The sequence below is a fragment of the Caretta caretta genome, chromosome 2, assembly GCF_965140235.1.
Source record: "Caretta caretta isolate rCarCar2 chromosome 2, rCarCar1.hap1, whole genome shotgun sequence".
Classification (NCBI taxonomy): domain Eukaryota; kingdom Metazoa; phylum Chordata; order Testudines; family Cheloniidae; genus Caretta; species Caretta caretta.
Window position 1 is genome coordinate 83,354,499 of NC_134207.1, and position 19,978 is coordinate 83,374,476.

General features: G+C 39.4%; 1 protein-coding gene across 8 annotated transcripts in view; it reads right to left on the minus strand.

Moving 5' to 3' along the window:
• GREB1L (GREB1 like retinoic acid receptor coactivator) overlaps window positions 1-19,424 on the minus strand; it is a 227,626-nt gene extending 208,202 nt beyond the window's left edge. For all 8 annotated transcript variants that reach the window (XM_075125292.1, XM_048840428.2, XM_048840432.2 and 5 more), the window contains exon 1: window positions 19,291-19,424. The gene's annotated coding sequence lies outside the window, so the exon portion shown is untranslated. The remainder of the gene's footprint in view (window positions 1-19,290) is intronic.
• Window positions 19,425-19,978: the final 554 nt, after the last annotated feature.

Below are 19,978 nucleotides of genomic sequence, written 5' to 3' on the forward strand. Positions count from 1 at the left end.
AAGGGATATACTCTGAATAAAATTCTGGTCCCAATGAAGCCAATGGGAATTTCGCCACAGAACTTGATAGAGCTAGGTTTTGCCCCACAATATATACCTGTTCATGGATCTGTCCAATATACTGCCCATGGTTACAGGTGGATCATTTACTCTGGAGACTTTAAGAGAGACTGCACTATCTTGGTGGGGGAGGGGTCCTCAAAAGTCCCTTGGGATCCTTCGGAATAACACACTAAATAACTACCAGATAGTATACATCAAAAAGTCTTAGCTAAGTGTAGAAAGGTATCATTGCATAGGTCTTATTTTTGTTGTATACATTCAATTTTGAACACACTGACTGGATTAAAACATGGATTGTGACTGCTACAGGTAAAATTACAAAACAAATTCATTCCAAAGTCCATTTCAGATATTCAGAGTTTCAGGAAACATTAATCTTTGGCTGTTGATGAATACTTTTGGAGAATGGCGTTCTAGAAATAAGAGGGTACAAAAACATTTCTCATAATCTGATTACTTTTTATTTGTAGGAGTAATTCTTCAAAGTAAAGAGTCAAGCTTGACATGTAAATGATACTAAATGAGTAATTTAGCTGTGCTAAATTTGAAAAAGAAGGTTTTAAAATAAAATGACCTTTTAAAGAAGAAAGATTTAATATGCATTGTACACAACTGCATTAAGATGAATTCAGGGTGTATACATGATCAGATACTAACTGCACAGATACTAGATTAAATTATATTAAGATTTCTAATCTCTTCCCACCTCTGTGGTTGAATGTTAAGTGATTTATCAGCTTTGGAGCAATAACTTTTGAGCATATTCGCTTCTAAATTTCCCCAGCTTCTTCAACTCCAGTTTACAGCATTCTTCTAGCTCTGAGCCAATTAGCTCTGGAGCAAGGAGCAAACAAGCTCTGCTAGCAAAACCCACAGAGCTTTTAAACTGCACCAGCCAAACAGTACCAAATTGATTTCTGCTTTTTTTTCCCCTTACAAAAAACAAGGGAATTAAATGTAAAAATCTATTAATCCAGCATCAAGGCTACAAGTTAATGGAGCAATTGTGGAAGTTAAGATTTAACACACAACCATAATACTGCTCCTCTGTGAACAAGTGTTATTTTACAGAACGTATCATGTTATCTTACAAATACTTATACATACAAGGTTAATTTTAAAAATGTTTTAGAGAAACAGTACGATCATAGCATTCAAATTTATAATAATTCATATAAGAAGCGGAAATAAGACTGCAAGTTCAAACTTCAGCTTTTGCCTTTTTTGGTTTGAATGTATAACATCTACCATCCAAGGTTCTCAAAGCACTTCACAAATATTCCCTAACTTATCTTCCAAGCAGGTAGTTAAGAATTATGTGCATTTCACAGAAGGGAAACGACAACACAACGACAACACAAAGATTAAATGACTTACCCAATGTTAAACAGCAAGTCATTGGCAGACATGACATCAGAATTCAGTTACTGAAATACATCACCAGTTTTAGAGCCTTTCAGGAGCCAAAATTTGTACTAGTTTTTGAAATACAGTTTTCTTAACTCAGGTTGTGACAATGCATCTTCTAAAGTTGCTACAGGTCCACAGGAAGCCAAACCAATAAAATGGTTTCTGTTCTAAGCATTTTCAAGTCTGTTTCCTCCATGCCCCAATTTTCAGCAGCTTCTAAGAGCTAGTAGTAAGAATAAGCATGTTTCTGCTTGAAAAAGCTGGTTTCCAAATAGTATCTACGGCTTTTATGCCACTACAAAGTTCTGTATTTAAAAATAAAACAAAGGTAGAAAAAATATTAAATCATAAATAAAAAGGCAATCTTTTCCTATAGATATTAATAGAAATGTAGTGTGACTAACAAGCTCCAGGTAATTGTTTTAACTGTATAATAATTAGAAATTAATCTGAGACACAACATTCAGATGCAGATCTGGATCCAAACTCCACCAAAGTTCTTTTGGTTGGTAAGAGTAGGCATTTCAGATGTACTGCTCTGGTTCTCTCATCTATGAAAATAAAATATACCTAATTCCCATGTTAAGGGCCACAGTAAATCATAACTATAATAGGCAGCAGAAATTACTAAGAGCAGTTAAGTCAATATTATTGCAGTAATAAAAATATTTCTTCCATTCAGATCACTAATAGTGGGGACATAAATCAAAATGTATTTTTCTTTATAAAAGTTGACTTCATTACTAGGTATAGTAACTTTCATGGTGACCTCCCAAAATCCTTTGTGAATTAAAAATGTAATTTCATAGTACTTACTGGAAATATACATTGCTGTGATTGGAAATACAGTTTTGCTAACAATGTGAAATTCAAAGGTCTTCAAAATTAGCACTTTCCCACTCAAATCAGTCAACTAAAATGTAGTTTGAGACAAATATTTAGATCCAGACCCTGAAACGTAGCACTGAAGATTTGAGACAAGGTAAACTGATTCATGACATTATTTCCACTATATCCCTTTTTTGTATTTTTTAAACCTCCTTTTAAAAGGCATTATCTGAATTGCCCTAATCTGAAAACAGCAACAATAAGTGTAGCAAATACTTGACAATGAAGATGTAAAGCCTCTAAAAACCTGTTACCTTAGTAACCATGAGAATGTAGATGAATAAGAATACACAGACTATCTGGACATCATTTCAGATTCCATGGGGTTTGGGTTGAAATACAGTCAGCTTTCATTAGCTTTTTGTTTTTCCCAGTAGGTCCTTGGACTTTGAAACAAAACCTGAATGACTGCTATGAGCAATTCTAGCCTCACTCCTGATTAGCCATGCCAAACAGAACAGCTCTCTCCAGTGTAAACTTCCCAGGCATTTGCACCCAGCATGTCCTGAAATGAACATGATTTGAGTTCCTCTACCATAAATTATATCACTAAAATACAGTGTCTTTAAATTAGAAGAAAACAAGGCCACGCTCTGCTGGGATTTACAACAAGTTCACTTTTAATTCATAATTCTAGTCATATACATTCACAAATTTTATATACAGGTGTGTGTATATATACACACACACACACACCCCTATAGCCATCCAAAACAATTTTTCAATCTAAACTAAGGTTTCATCTAGAAAGATGACTATTAAAAAAAAAAGTTAAAACTAAAAGGTAGCAGCAATTGTAGGGAAAAACATACCCTTTTACCAGAGACCAATTCTGATGCCAGGCACAAGGTGACTCATTAGATAATCTTTCCATATAATGGACCTGGAAAAGCCCTGATGTTAAGGAATCTGTAACGGAGCAGAGCAGCAAAGACAAGTGAGACATCAGCTTCACCTCTCCCTACATTCACCTCAACATAGTCTTCCAGATCTTGGGTCTGATTGTCTGCTTAGTTATACATTCTGCAGTCTTATACCTGTGCAAAGTGAATACAAAGTGGACATAAAATTCTGCCAAGTCAAGTTTCCACTCATTGGTGATACCATTTTACACCACTTTGCACTCTAAGACAGATTCTCCTCTTGTAGCGGTGTAACCTTATTGACTTAATAAAGTACCCCTAATCTACATTATCAGGCCCACTTTGAACAGGTATCAATGACCACACAAGGTGCAAGGCAAAAAAGAATCCAACCTCTTTCTTCTTAGAAGATATTTCACCAAATAAGCTCTGACCTCTGCAAATTCTGAGTGGGATCCATAATGGAAAGTGTCACCCATCACCAAGTTAGTTTTCTTAATTAATTAAATGTGGCAGAGTTGAAATTGTGAATTTTCCATTCACAAACGTGTTATAGCTATAGGTAAGGGAGTACTTGTAGCATTTGTTCAGAAGTATGCTCTTACAGTATGGCACCTGCATATGTACAACAGAACATACTATTGGACACACAATGTCCAGCCATTTACAAAGTAAATCAAGACTATATGGAGGAAGGACATCTTGTGTTGAAGACAGTGGTTTGAGACTCAGAAGATCTGGGTTGAATTTCCAGTTGAGCCATAGACTTTGACCTTAAGCAAGTCATGTAAACTCTCTGTGCCTCAGTTCTTGGTTTTTAAAAGAGGGCTAACACTACTTTCCTACATCACAGTGGTGTTATCAGGATAAATCCATAAATTCTTGATGGGCACACAGACTACAGTGAGGGGGACAATATAAGAACCTACATAGATATGCATATGAATGTTAAATATAAATTTACAATTAAAGACAGAATAGTGTCCATACTTAAAGGATACTAGTCATTTGAATGCATCAAGTTTGCATAGGCTTCCATGGTGCATAATCTGAAACTAACAAACACATATACATATTCAAAGATTTGCCTGGGATTTAGCATTGCAATTCCTGCTTTGATAGAAGTTGTGTGAGCCATTTTAGCTATGCAATTTTAAACATGTAAGGGCAACTGCTTTAAAAAGTTACAGTAACTCTAAAAGATTAAATGCTTCCATGTGATCGATTGAATTAAAGGCCTGATATAACTTCCACTAAACTCAATGGCAGTTCTGCCATTGATTTCAAATTGAACTGCATCAGGACCAAACTTAGGAAAATAAAGGAAAAAACACAGATTTTTCCCCACCCTTCATCTAATGAGCAAGGGTTCTGCCCAACCCCCAGAGATCTGCAAGAGGCCAAAGCTATCTGCACTAGCCCTGGGGCCTTCTACCAACCCCTGACTCCAGGGCAGAGAGGCCCACTGGAATAGCCCATGAAGGGGAGTTTCAATGCTTTGGGGAGGCATGAAACAGTTACTGAAGCCTGAGTCTGCATTAACGTTTTTGCAAAATCCCCACACACCGAGAGGTAGGAAAGAAGAAAAAGGGAACATGTATTCCCTGGCCTTCCCCCTTGGTGCATTCCTGGAAGCAAGAAGCTCCCCCTTTGGAGGTCTTGGACTGGGGAAGGGACACAGGGAGAAGGAACACACACACGCATGCAAACACCTTTCCTTTATAGCCAGAGTCCCCTTCAGGCCCAGCGCTAGGGGCACAATCTGGCCCTTTGTGATAAAAATAAGGTATTTTAAAATAACCCAATCAGAGTTCAGATCTACCCAGAACACCACCTTCAAACAAACAGTTGAGATAATCAAGGAGAGAGATTTTTTGATAATGCTAAATAAGTGCACAGGCAAACGTTTCAACTATTCTTAAGAACTTCTATTTATTTGAAAACATAGTGGAGCGAAACATTCTTCAATACTAAATTCAATCGACTTGTCATATCCCATTTTTGTACTGATCTTAGCCATTCCCCAAATTTAAAAAGAATCAGCAATTTGGCTAAATTTAAAAAAAAAGGCCAGCGATAGTGACCTCAAAAGAACAAAAAACATTTAGTGGGTCTGTTTTGTGCTGCCACAAACCAGTGCAATGTCACCAACAGTACCCTTATCTGTAAAGGGTAACAATCAATTGTTTGACAGAAACAAAGGACAGCTCAACAGGAAATCAACCAACACAAGACAGATGGTCACTGATTCAAGTTTCACCCCTCCCCACTCCAAAAATAGGCTTAAGAGGCATTTTCTGTTACCAAGCAACAGTCCAAAGGAAGGCATAAATCTTTTACTACGTGTTATTCCTCCTCCCACCTCCAATATACATAGTTTAATTTATTAGAATATATATGTACCAAAAGTATTTTTTAAATCGATAAGTAGCAGGCTTCCTTTTTTTGTTATTTTAAATGAGATCAAGCTGATGTGCATCCCCTAGCCAGTCAAGTATTTCCTACATTACTAGACAAGCATCCTACTACCAAAGTATCTTTGAATTACAAAATTCTTAAGTGATATACTAAATACAATGTTAGTAAATGAACTGCATTGTGGTCAACTACTGTTTTAATAAAATCCTAATGGTTTCAGGAGTATCGGTCATTTTATCTATGACTTGACATGACTGATCCCACACTTATAGGACCCTCATTCATCTTTCCTCTCCCCCCAAAAAAGTCAAAGATGACATTTGTTTATAAAGACTTGCTAAAAATTACATTAATCCACAACTCCGCACCAGCAATTTGTCCTTACAATATAAAAACAGTGTTTTACTTGATTCAAAGTATAGTTGATATGTCTTAGAAATCATCTATTTTCACTGAACTCAAACAGAAAACCGGAAATAAGCACTACTTATAAAGCTTTCACATTTACAATTTATTCCATTTGGATGTAAGGCAAATGGCTCCTATATGTCTGCAACCTGCAATGATCCAAAATACAGATATTTTTCAGGGGGAAAGCAGAAGGGAGTTTGAAAAATACCAACATCACTTCTCTGCTCAGCCTCAGGAAAAAAAAAAAAAAATGAAGGGACCAAGTCTGTTTCTGAGAGGAGAGACTGGAGGAGGGCAGGGGATTGGGGAGGGAGGCTGGGGTGTAAAAAACAATGGCTCTGAAATTCAGATTAAGATCAAGAAAGAACAAACCAGTTTGTTTGACCCCATATCATACAAACTGGTAATGAAAGGGCTAGCCACAAAAGAGATGTAGTTAAATTTAAGCATACAAAGAGTAATCTGCAATAAAAGATTTACAATTATGGCCCCCACAAAAATTAAAAGGAAAAATACCAGTTTGCCAACTGGGTAATCATCCTTTAAAAGTGTGGACCTCTGGATTACCATTGACACATACTTAGACTACTAAAACATATGGCCACATAAAAAAACAGGGCCGGGGGTGGGGAAGAAAGGTTGTGACAGCATGTGGTCTGCAAATGCTTTATTTACTTGCTCATCAACTGCTGCTTGCCTGCCAAACCATTTCTGAAGACCTGATGCTGGAAACAATACATCTTATTTTCAGAATGGATTTAATAAAATCTCTTAAAAATGAGCTAGATACTTGTCGAGCAACAAATGTAGGTAAACAGAGTCAGAGATATGTGCTATTTGACAACAGCCTGTGAAGAGCCTCGGACATTAAATCCATTTTACTGAGAAAGTATGTTGGTCAAAACATTGGATGGGCTCTATTTTTCAACTACTGCAACACTATCTCTGAAAGAAACTAGAGACAGCACAACAGATACATATTTAGATCCCTTTAAAATTAATGGGAGTTTTGGATGGACAGGATCAATCCCCTTAAGGCCAAATTTACTGTCCTGAATGGGACTACATGGGTGTAAAACAACAGCAGGATTTGACTCTGTCTCATTCAAAGTTCAGGAGCTTAAGAGTGCAGCACCGCAGCATCTGCACTAACCCAAGTCCAGGGTCCTGAAGGGAGGCTGGAAACAAGAACTCTGAAGCTCAGTGATAAGAATAATAATATCTAGCTCATACTTCGCACTTCTCATGTGTGATTCTAAAATCAGTTTACGTAGAAGGTCAGTACCATTATCCCCGTTTTACAGATCTGAGACACAAGGAGATGAAGTGACTTGCCCATCCATTGTCACAAAGCACGCTCACAGCTGCATCAGGAACACAACCCAAGTCTCCCAAGCGCCAGTCGGGTGCTCTCACCGCTAGGCCACACTGTCTACCCAAAGTGAATCAAATTGGTAAGGAATGTAGATCAACGAAGGACATGACCAACACATTCATAACCTTGATTTTATTTCTTTACGGTTTTTAATAATCTTAAAAAGAAAAGGAGGACTAGTGGCACCTTGGAGACTAACCAATTTATTTGAGCCTGAGCTTTCGTGAGCTACAGCTCACTTCATCGGAAGTACTAGTACTACCGCTAGTCCTCCTTTTCTTTTTGCGAATACAGAGTAACACGGCTGCTACTCTGAAACCTTTAATAATCTTGTAATTGAAGGCTGTTTCTTAACTGACATTCCTCTCTCCATCATGCAGACATTCGTTATTCACAAACACAAGGATGTATACACTGGCTTTTTTTAAAATGTAAAAAAACCAAATACTAGACAAGTTATTATGTTTGCACAATTTAACTAAGTTAAATTATAGGCATATTAACTTCAACGATTTATTTTAACACCAATGTAATTCAATAGTTTGAAATGTATTCCTGAAACCTGATTGTCACCAGTGCATCTGTTCCCTTCATATCCTGCTGTGTAAACCATAACATGAAATAATTACATTTTAAGTTAGTTTTACTTGTGCTTTTACTGTAGATCTGAAACAGGGAAACAGTAAATGGAAAAAAAATAGCTATTCCTAGAATTTTTTCACTTTAGCATGTCAAAGCTATTTACTTCTATATACCTAGGACAAAACAGAAAATGACTTGGTCCAAATGAAAATCCACTGTCTCTGAGCAAAAAGTCTCCAGATACATTTACATTTAAATGTATCACACACAAAGTAGCAGTAATATCATAAAGCCACACAATTTTCCAAACTACATTTACTCCAAATCCCCATCTATGCTGGCACTGAAACAATGTTTCCAAACAGTTTAAAAAAAAAAAGTTCCTGTTAGCAAGGATTAAACAGTTTGCTCGTTTGGTCTAGATCATACATAACTATTTTAAAAACCCAGGTCCCTTGACCTGGTTTAAGGTATTTGGCATCATTTGACCTTCTACCCTAAACTAGGAAATTCTTCAGGGAAATAAACTGAAACCCTGAATTGATCCAAACTGATCCTAGCCAGATTCCCATCCTGATTGCCAAACAGTAGATCATCATCCAACCAAGCCTAGAACACAAGATTGTGAATTGGTGTTATCTTGTCTACTCTGGCGAGGTGAACCATTTTTAAATTGTTACCTTAAAAAATAGCTCCACTGAAAATGTTTCAGCCATAGCAGAGATGGAGTCTAAATGTCAGCTTGAAGTGCAAAATTCAAGACCCTGAAGAGTTCCAAGGTATTAAGCAATCAAGAAAAGGTCATGTTTAAAAAAAGATAGGGGAGAAGAGGCAAAAAAAGGGGGAATTGTGCTCATTATTTAAAAATTCTATTAAGTAAAAATGCAAATGTCTACAAAAAAGTATAGAAAAGATTACTAAATATCTTGTCTATATCTGGAATTCAGCTATAGGTAGCCAATAACCAAGGTAGTGTACTGGTGCAAACCCCAAATATTGGCAAGGAAAGCCATGTCAGTTAAACCTCACTAGGACACAAACATATTGTTTCCAATATCCTCTAAAAAGGAGAGATCTGCCTGAGCTCTTTCCTAATCTGTTTGTTGCCAGCCTATTCCCAGAAAGGGCAGTTCTTTGTATTTCTCCACATTTATTTCTTTTTCTCTGGCATTTATTATTATAATATCAGAACAGCAATATTAATGAATTTATTCTCATATCCCTGCAAGATGGAGAACAGAAGTACAGAGAGATTAAGTGATTTGCCTAAGGTGACACAGGCAGTCTGTACCAGAACCGGGAACAGAACCCAAGTTCCAATCAAGTGTCTTTACTGAAAATCTATCCTTCTCATGAGCAACATGACCACCTCACAGTGTAGGTGGCATATAGGAGTAAGGAGCATTAAGGGTAGGAGCATTTTCATGAGAGCATCCTTGTGGAGTGCCTGTCCCCTCCATGCACTTTCCCAGACCACACTTTTCTTGCCCATTTCAGGTGGGGTTACAGCTGTAACAGTTCTTCTCAATGCATTATTAACTTGCCAGGGAACTTCCCAAAACAGAGAGTTTCTCAGTGAACATGGCATCTAGTATGGCTGATTTCTGATTCTTCCTTCTCTGTCTGGCCACATATGCCAATTTTTCATGGAGACTCAACCACATGTTGTTCATGAAGAGGATTATTTACTCATTTGGAGCAAGGGGAAAAGTATACCGTATAAACTTCACCCCTCCTTTCACAACAGGAGATTTTAAAAAATCCATCAACATTTGCCCATTTTCCCACCAGGTGTACAGCATCTTATTACAGCACAAGCAGAAGCTAGAGCTAAATTGCCGCCCACACATCACATCACCACATGAGCAAACCATATAAATATATACTGAAGATGAAAATCAAGCATACACATACAATTCAGTCATTAGAAGTGTATACTGATGTATGTAGTCTAGGTTATATAGGATACAAGAGGAAAGACTGCATAAACATTTTTCTAATATTTAGATTTGTACAAGTCATCTTTAGCCAAGCGGTACTGCAAGCTGCATATCAGAGTTCTTTCAAGGAATTCTCTCATGTTACAATTTCCTTATCACTTTGTTTTATTAAAGAAAAAAATCCCTTGACCTACTAAGACACACAGATGCCTATACTGAGTAACAATGTAATCTTATTTCTGTAACTCACGTTCCTCCTTCCCAGTCCAGATGTATACATCAGCCTCACTTGTTTGTCAAGTACACCATGTAGATTGTTTGCTCTGGAGCAGGGAACCATCTGTGTTTACTGTACAATGCACAGTACACCTCTGGGCACTTTAAATTATGAAATAATAAATTACTGCAGAGTTTATTTTCCAAAATATGGGATTTTTCTTTTTGAATCACTAGGAACAGGACTGCAGCTGGACAACCTCCTGCCACAGAAGTAATTAACCACTGGAATAATTTACCAAGGAGTTAGGGTAGATTCTTCATCACTGGCAATTTTTAACCAAGATTGGATGTGTGTCTAAAATAAATGTTCTAAGGGTTATTTTGGGGGTGTCAAATGGCCTATGTTGTACAGGAGGTCAAACTAGATGACCACAATGATGGCGATCAAACCTTTAATCTTTGTGCAGCAGAAGATCCCTTTTAGTTGGAGCAATATCCAGAAACAAAAGGTGCAGCAGCGTCTAAACACTATACCACTAGCTCCCAAAACTGGTAGCTGGAAGGGAACTTTAGGACCTTGATGGTATCACCAGAGCTAGTCTCACAGTTGTACAGTAATTATATTTATGTAAAAACAAAAACTATACCTATTAAGTTACCAAACAAGAACAACTTCCTCTCCCTAAAATTAATTACATAGCTAAACCATCAGCCCTCAGCCTCTAGGAAAAGATGGATCTTCTATCATACCCTAAAGGTCAACAGACTCCAGGTTCTATCAGGAGAAATTCCAAAGTTGATGACAGTCCATCAGAAATGCCCTACCACAAGGCCTTCAAATATACACAGTGCTAGAGAATGCCTCAGCCACCCCTGAGTAACAAACATACAGGCAGAGAAGTCATCTCTTAAGAAGCCAAAACCAAATCCTATAGGTCTTTATAAAAATAAATATTAACAGCCTGAATCACACTCAGAATCCATTAGGAAGCTGGTGCCATCCTTGGAGACCTGGTGTAATAGGTGTAAAAAGGTATACAAGGTTCAAAAGGTGCCACCTTTGGAGAACTGGTGTAATAAGTTTCAGGTGACTGGCACTGCCAAGGAACCCACATATGAATTCTGAGCAAAAAGACACAGAAAGCACTAACAAAATGTTCCATTACAACTTATATAGCTAAACTAATTTAAAATAGCCATCCATATAAGTGACTTTTTTACAACTTTCACACTGTTCATTCTAGCTAAAGCCTAATCTTTAAGAGCAATAAGATCTACAGCTCAGCTTTTGTTATTAAAAAGTAAACAACATCCTCTCAATGCATTTCACACCACAGTTACATTGAAGAATTAAATTTCACTTCACATCAAAGGGCCCTGATCATATATACTACTCACACAATTGTTCTTAAAGAAAACCACTAAAGGTGAAGCACATGCTACAGTTGGGGGTTGAATCTGAGTGTCTTTATTCAACATCCTTACAGAGCTAAAGTCACTGAAAGCTTGTTCATGGAACCACTATGACTGATGTCTAATATGCTCTCATGTAACAGTATTTTAAGTCTACCCACACTGTTTTGCTGTTGATTTTATATCTGCTTCCAAAAACTCTAATGGCTCTACAATGGCTGACACGGAGAATATTAAATGAAGGCTTTTGTCACATCTTGTCACAGTGACTCAGAAAAATCCCTAAAAATCCTAGCACTGTTGATTTATTTTCACAATATATAGAGCTTAAAATCTTGTGTCTTTCACAAGAGTAGCCATTTATCATAAGTTTAAATATGCCAAATGATTGAATTAACAGTGTTTAAAATACCTATATAGTATCTAAGCCCTTGAGAGCAGGCACAAATTCTATTAAATCTTTATGAACTGCCATGAAAAGTTTGGGTGCTATATATTAGTTGAGAATATATTTAAAACAAAAAATCCACTTACCTGATCCCTTATGATCCAGCATGTCCCAAAAAGAGTTTCATGGAAGCCAGGACATCACAGCATTACACAATAAAACAGGAACCAGCTGCCATGACTTCAGGAGATACCCAAAACAATAACTACATTTTAGAATCAATTATATAATGAACCATCTTCCTTTTCACATACCATGTAAAAATCCTTCATCCTTGCAGATCTTAAAAAATTAAGAATGTATTTGGACCAGGAGGTCCTTAAAGCTGAATAATAAAAGCTTCAAGTTCTTTGAAAAGGGAAGAGACATTGTAGCGGGGGCTAAAACTGGAAGAGTGGGTTTCTACTGACACTAGAATTATGAAGAACCTAATGCCTTCATTAGTTTGATGATGGTACATTTTATGCAAAAGTCACATTTTATACACACACACACAAACACAAACATTAAATGTGATAAAAGTAAAGTCTTAATTGAGAACTTTATAGCTTCCTAATAAAGCAACATTCTTTTCTGCATGATTAACTCTTAATATAAAGGTTTCCTGAATTGATAAAAGATATTTGTTGTAACCACTCCTTCTTCATATATTTTCAAGACACAGATGATTATCTAGTCTCACCTCTTGCATAACAAGTGACACAGAAACTTGTCCAAAAATTTCTGCATCAACCCCATAACTTCTATTTAAATTATGGTATATATTTTAGAAAGGCATCCAGTCTTAGAGACTTCGAGGTGAGGGAGAATTCCCCACACCCCTAGATAATTAACCACTGGAACAATTTATTGCTATGTTAAAAAAAGTCCTGTATTTCTAGTCTGAATTTGTCTAGCTGCAACCATTGGACCTCTTTATGCCTTTTTTTCTGCTACACTGAGAAACCATCTACTATCAGAAATCTCTTCCCCATGTAGGTACTTGTAGACTATGACCAAGACACTTTAATCTTCTCTTGGATAAATAGATTGAGCTTCTTAAGTCTCTCACAGTAAGGCACATTTTCCAGACTTCAAATCATTTTTGCAGATCTTTCTTAACCTTCTCCAATTTCTCAACATCTTTTTTAAGGGTGAACATCACAACTAGACACAGTATTCCAGTAATGGTTCCACTAATGCCAAATTCAGAGGTAACACCACCTCCATAACTTGGAAACTTGGTATTTCCCCGTTTATACATTCAACAATCGCACTAAACAGGACAGAATGCCCAGAATGATGCTGTAGTTATCTACCATTACCTTACGATCTTTTCAGTGTTGCTGCACTCTAGGATATTGTCACCCACTTTGTAAGTGTAACCGACATCCTTTATTCTTACATGTGTGACCTTCCATTTGCCCACATTAAAATGCATGTTATTCAAATGAATCCACCTTACCAAGCCATCCAGATTGTTCTGTATAACAGATGTGTCCCCATCATTTTTGACACCTCATCAATTTGTATCATCTGCAGATTTTATCAATAATGATTTTAATATTTTCTTCATTGATAAAGATATTGAATAGCATTGGGTCAAGAACACCAGAAACACCACTATAGAACTAATCTCCATTTAGAGTCAGTTTTTGCAATCAGTTAACGAGTTTTTAATCCACTTAATATGGGCGACACAGACTTTGTATAAAGCTATGAATGCATCCTTGTTCGAATCACATTTTGTTCACTGAAATCTACTGTATTTATATTTTATTATGGCACCAAAAATAACCCCAAAATTTTCCCACCTGGAAAATCTATATGAACTTCTTACAATATCAGCATTAAATTATTTGTGTTTATTCCATCAGTATTTCTCTCATTAGTTTACGATCCTGTTCAGTGGAGTTTGGGGTGTGTTAAGAGTGTTGAAGTCAAGAGGAGTTTGGGGTGCGCAAAAATGTATATTAAGGGCCTGAACTTGCATGTAAAATACAGTATTAACTATTACCATTTTTCTCTCTCAAAAAAGCTGTCTTTAACAAAGGTTATACTAGGCATGTATTGTTATTCATACAAGAGGCATTCTTTTCAGAGCATTTGTAAAGGAAAGTTCTGAGAAAATAAGATTTTTCAAAACCTGCACTGCACAAATACAATTGTTCCATTTTACTGAGACAGTGAAAGTTTGTTCTCATTTTACCTTTGTTAATGTAACATGACTATACAAATGACTTCAGAATATTATAACTATTTTAATTGCTTGTTAATATCTAATAAGGTGAAGTTCACAGCACTAAGCCCACAAAGGATATCCTTGTCAACATGTGAAGGCCTACTCCTGTCTCTCCATTTGTTAGCTGTACTTCACAAACAGTTCTCTTTTCCAGGCTTATCTTCTATAAACAACTGAAAATGTCTCTTCTAAACTCAACCACCTATTATGTAAGAGAGAGCTGGTGCAAGAGTATGCAAAATTGTAAGTCCTGAAGGGGCCATATCTTCTAAAGTCAACCACCTAATACATAAGAGAGATGATGGTGCAAAAGTATGCAAAATTTGTTTAAAGTCTTGAAGGGGCTATATAGTTTAAGGTGTAAAACCAAAGCTCTGATACACTTTCAGATTAAAGATTTCATGACACTTTTCACAGGAGTAAAGATGTGAATTCCTGGCATCTTGCCCAAGTTCCAGGTTTTGTCAATTACCTATCCAAATGCCCCCTGTTGTTTCAATTAGACATGGTATTCTTCTTCACTTCCCATCTTGAATTACTGTGGACTGTTGCTAAGCCTGGTTAACAGCTGCCACATTTCACCCAGAGTTGGCTGCATTTCAGTGGTTGGTGAAACAATTAGAAACAGAACATACACATAGAACATAAAAGAACTTTAGCATCTTTTGCAATGAAAGATGCTACACAAAAGAAAGGCACACTACTCAAACTTAAATTTTTATTTTCATCCAGGTTAGATAACAAAGGTCCTTGTACCGTATTAAAGTGTCCTGAAAATATGTAACGGAATTATGGGGAAAGACCCATTAGATTCTCTTGTTTATCCCACTACTAATTGGTGAACTGTTTCCTACACTTTATCCTTGAGTTCTATTTCAGTCTAGTTTTAGATGACACAGCAACTGTGTGCACAGTATTACAGTTGTCTCAACAAGAAATCTCCCCCACACACACACATATATATTTAGCCTAAAAAAATATTTTGCTCACTGTTATCCCATAACTCCTAGACATAGCTGTTTGAATTATGCTAAACAATTCCTCTCCTTCCTTGTGTTTACAAAGTGCAGCAACCCTGAACTTTCAAGGACCAGGGCTAATATTTATGGTCTTAAGAGAACTTTGAACTAGCCCCGATTTGGGGTGTGTTTTGAATTTATGCAAACATTTCACATAGCTATACTATCATTCCTTTCTTCCATCGTATAATGCCTCTGCACACGATAATAAATATCATAATACAAGCTCAACATTCAACTTGTCCATTATCTCCCAGCTCTCTCAATATTCCCTCTTGCAACACAGCATACACATACTGCACTTGCAATTTACACCTGGGCTAGATTCACAAAGGAACTTAGGCGTGGTTACCTGCCATGCCTTTTAGGTGCCTAGAAAAATCAGTGGGATGCACAGTCCTGGGCTAGGCATCTAGCCTCCCTATATAATGAATGGAGAGGGACAAAGGCCTCAAAATGGGATTCACATAAGCCAGCATCTTAGGCAACTCCTCACCAAAACTAGCCAATGGGAGGTGCCAAACTGAGGGGCTTGTGCTAAACCCTTCCTCTCTCTCTGAAATAGGTACCAAAATCCAAGCTGCAGAGAGGCACCTTCTTCTGCTTGGGATTCTTATCTGAAAACCGTGTCTTGGCATTGGGCACCTACCTAGTTTCAGCATGAAGCCAGGAGCAAAGGAGGAAACCACCTCCCTTATAACTTTTAGCCCAGTGGTTAGGGTAGTCACCTGGGATGTGGGAGACCTCCAGTTCAAGTCCACCCTCAAGCCAAAGAGGAGAAGGGATATGAACAGGGATCTGCCACCTCTCAGGTGAGTGCCCTAATCACCGGGTTATGGGATATTGTGACATGGGGTTCCCCCAGTTTCTCCTATTGAAGCTGTTCCATGGTGGGTAAATAGTTAAGAAAAGTCATTGGAGCCAGGGGACTGGACCCTGGATCTCCCACCTCCCAAGTGACTGATCTAACCACCAGGTTATATAGTCATTCTTATGTTTGCTCACACTCGCTTGCTCTCTGGCATAATGATTCTTTCACTGTTTATTCACAATGCAACCCCTTCAAACACATCAAAAGATCCCATATCCCAGTTAGGGCACTCACCTGAGAGGTAACAAATCCCTTCCCCCTCTTATGTAGGTCTCAGCAGTCTCCCACATGAGTACCCTAACCACTGGGCTAAAAGCTGTGAGTGTGCTATTCCTCCATTTTGTGCAAGCCCACATATAAGGACCCAATCCAGTAGGCAAGCTCAGAGCAAACCGACTGGACTGGGCCTCACAGGCAAGTCAGGCAGACAAACCCTTATTTTTCCCCCATTTGTGCAACCATCTGGGGCTTAGGTGGCCGGATGCCCAGCAGGGGTTGAAACATGCATGCTCAGAGGCAAAAGTTTACCTGAAAAATTGAGGTGCCAAGTGAGTTTACATGCCTACAGTGCTGGGCAGCAGTGGTGTGGAGGTTTTTTAGATCTCAGTGAAACCTGATTCTGGGATTTAGGCACATAAAGTGGCAGCTAGGCACCTAAGTCCTTTTGCAAATCTAGTCCTACTGCCTTATTGCCTACTCCCAATATTTCTGGTTGGCTGTAATACTGTAATAAACTGGGGTGACAAATGTGCAGAAACACGCAAAGTATTTTATACTAATATTTATTTTATTAAACACAATTCAAATACATACTTTGCAAGCACTGTGAAATTTTAAGGCTATACAGCATATTTGTTAACCTATCTGAATAGTTGTATTTGTACTTTCAGGTATGAAACCAAACCCTGTTCACAGTTAAGCATGCACTTAATTGTACTCATGAGAATAGTCCATAGTTTCAGTAGGACTACTTATATAAGTAAAATTATGCATATGTTTAGGTTCCAAGTCTGAAAGCATTACATGATTTTTCTAAACTTATTATCTCCTAAAAGGCTGAGATTTTTATACAGAGATTTTTTTCTTCCCTTGCAAACAAAATAAAATCAAAATGCACCAATTCCATAGCTTTTTGTTTTGTTTTTAAAAAGAACTTGACTAGCAATTTCTCTTGGATAAGGGTTTATTAATGTCTTCAGAGAAAATAAAGTCTCTATACCCCACTAATTCCATCATGGGGAAGTAACATTGAATTATGTTCACATAATAGGCTTGGCAATCAATACAAGGCCTTCACATTTATTTATAGGTCAAATACCAAACAACAGAGGAAAAATAAAGCAGGCTATACTGTATACTTAGGCCTTTCAGATGAAAAACTGCTGAAATCCTTCTACCAGTCCTTCAGCCTGGTAGGGCTTTGTGAGGGGCCACCCAAACTCTCTCTTATCAGGTCAAGTGCAAGAAACTATTGTCAACAGGAGTTAATACCTATTGAATCTATTAGCTCTAAATAATTTTTAAAAATCCTTCATTTGTGACTTCCACTAACTTCAACTTATGCAAGACTATTGTTTTCGTCTTTAACATATTTTTATTTAGAATTTTAAATAGTTTTAATTATATTTCATTTGAATTGTGTCACATGTGTGGGAAAAAATAAAATTAAGTAATATATTTTCCGAAAAACATTTCTTTCATGAGGAAGCCACCACAGTCACTAATTCTGGGAAACCAAAAGGCATGTTTTGATCTCACACTTTCAAGGTATTTGCCAAAGACAGTAAACATTTATGGTCCTGATCCTACAAACACATATGTGCTGAACTTTGAGTATGTGACATAATGTGCTTAAAGTTCAGCATATGCATTAGTGTTTGCAGGTTTGGGGCCTAAGTGAGCTGAGGCAATTAGTCTACCCTCCAAAATACTTTCGGGTTCAAACACTTCTCCATATAATAAAAGCAAATATGATGGGTTAAAGTGTTGTTCTTACAGATATTTCAAAATAATAAAAGGAAATTATTTATAAAAGGGTGAAACTTTCAGATTACCCAGATGCTTTTTGAAAACTGCATCCTAATTCACTTCAGAACCAGTTTCCCAAACTTGTTTTACACGAGCAAAGAAGCCAGGCAAGTGAGAGAATGTGACAATGAAGGAAATCACTAAAAAGAAAGCCAGGTTGTACTTCAAAGTGACAAGAAGTACCCTGTAGTTTAGCAGACATATTATGATCAAAAGCATTTGCCTTTTTTTTTAAATCATGTGGAACTTCTTAAACTAAGCATCGCTAGACAATCCATGCAAATAAAGACTAAAGCCAAAATAAATCAATCAACAACAGCATTAGGAAAATACTACATCCTCCCATTATTTATACATCCCTTGCCTCGTGTCTCAGAGTAAAACTACGGTCACCTCCAACTGTCAGCACATCAGTGCGGATTTTGCACACAGCAAATGATCTCAAAACCATACAGCAAAAGAGCAAAGCCCAAGTGCGCCTTCATTGTCAACATGAGCAAAATGCGAGCTCGGACGTTTCGGGAAACGTTCATCAACAAACCCCACCCCAGGACGGACCTGATCCACCCCCCCTTCCCTGACACTAGTTTATTAATCGAGCTATACCGGCATCTCGCTAACAGCAACGCAACTGAGCCGCCTATTGGCGAGCCTTTGGCCTAGTAACTTTTGGGGAGGGAGAAGCTGCAGAAGAACCAACCACCTGCAACCCCCCCCCCCCCCGGCCGAATCCCTCCCACGCCCAGGGGCGCCTCCGCGCCACCTTCCCTCCCGAGGGGTTCACACGCCGCTCCACGCGCGCAGCTGAGCGTGCCCCGCTGGGCCCGTGCCGGCCAGCGCGCTACTGCCCCGAGCGCAGCGCGGTAACAAAGGGCCGGAGCCCCGGAGGGCTGATGCGCAGCCAGGGTAAATAGGCGTTACGCTGACAGAGCTCAAAGAACCGAGAGCCGCCCCCCTGCCGCTGCAGCCCGCTCCGCGCTGCCGGGGTGACTGACAGAGCGAGCGAGCAGCGGACCCCGCTCCCTGCCTCTCCTCCGCTAGCTTTGTGTCCTCCCCAGCGGGGCCAGGAAAGGCGAGCCAGGGACCCCGACCCGCAGCGCCCGGCCGGGGCCGCCCCTTACCGTGAGGGGCGGAGAGACGGGTCCGGCGCGCTCCGAGCCCCCCAAAGCCCCCTTTTCCCCGCACGCCGAGAGACTGCGCTGCGAAGCCCCTTCCTGCGCTAGCGCCGCTGGTTTCTCCCGCTGGGTCTCGGGCGCTCCGGCTGGAGGAGGGGAGTGGAGGGGAGGAGACGGGGGCGGACCCCGCAGGTGCCGCCCCTCCTGCTCTGACAGCAGGGGAACCGACTCAGCTGGGGGGCAGGAGAGATGGGGGGTGGTCGGGGCGGGGGGTGGGAGCGCGAGAAAGGCGGAGCTGGGGGGGGGGGGAGCGCGACAGTGGTGGAGCTGGGGTTGGTCAGGGCCTGGGGGGGGGAGGTGAGAGGTTGGGCTGGTGGGAGGGGGAGGTGGGGCCGGGGTTGGTCAGGGCTGGTGGCGGGGGGGGGAAGGTGAGACGTGGAGCTGGGGTTGGTCAGGGCCTGGGGGGGGAGGTGAGAAGTAGAGCTGGGGTTGGTCAGGGCCGGGGGGAAGGGAGGTGAGAGGTAGGGCTGGTGGGAGGGAGAGGTGGGGCCGGGGTTGGTCAGGGCTGGTGGCGGGGGGGGGGGAAGGTGAGACGTGGAGCTGGGGTTGGTCAGGGCCTGTCTGGGGGGGGGGGGGGGTGAGAGGTGGAGCTGGGGTTGGTCGGGGCCGGGTTGGGGGGGGGAAGGTGAGAGGT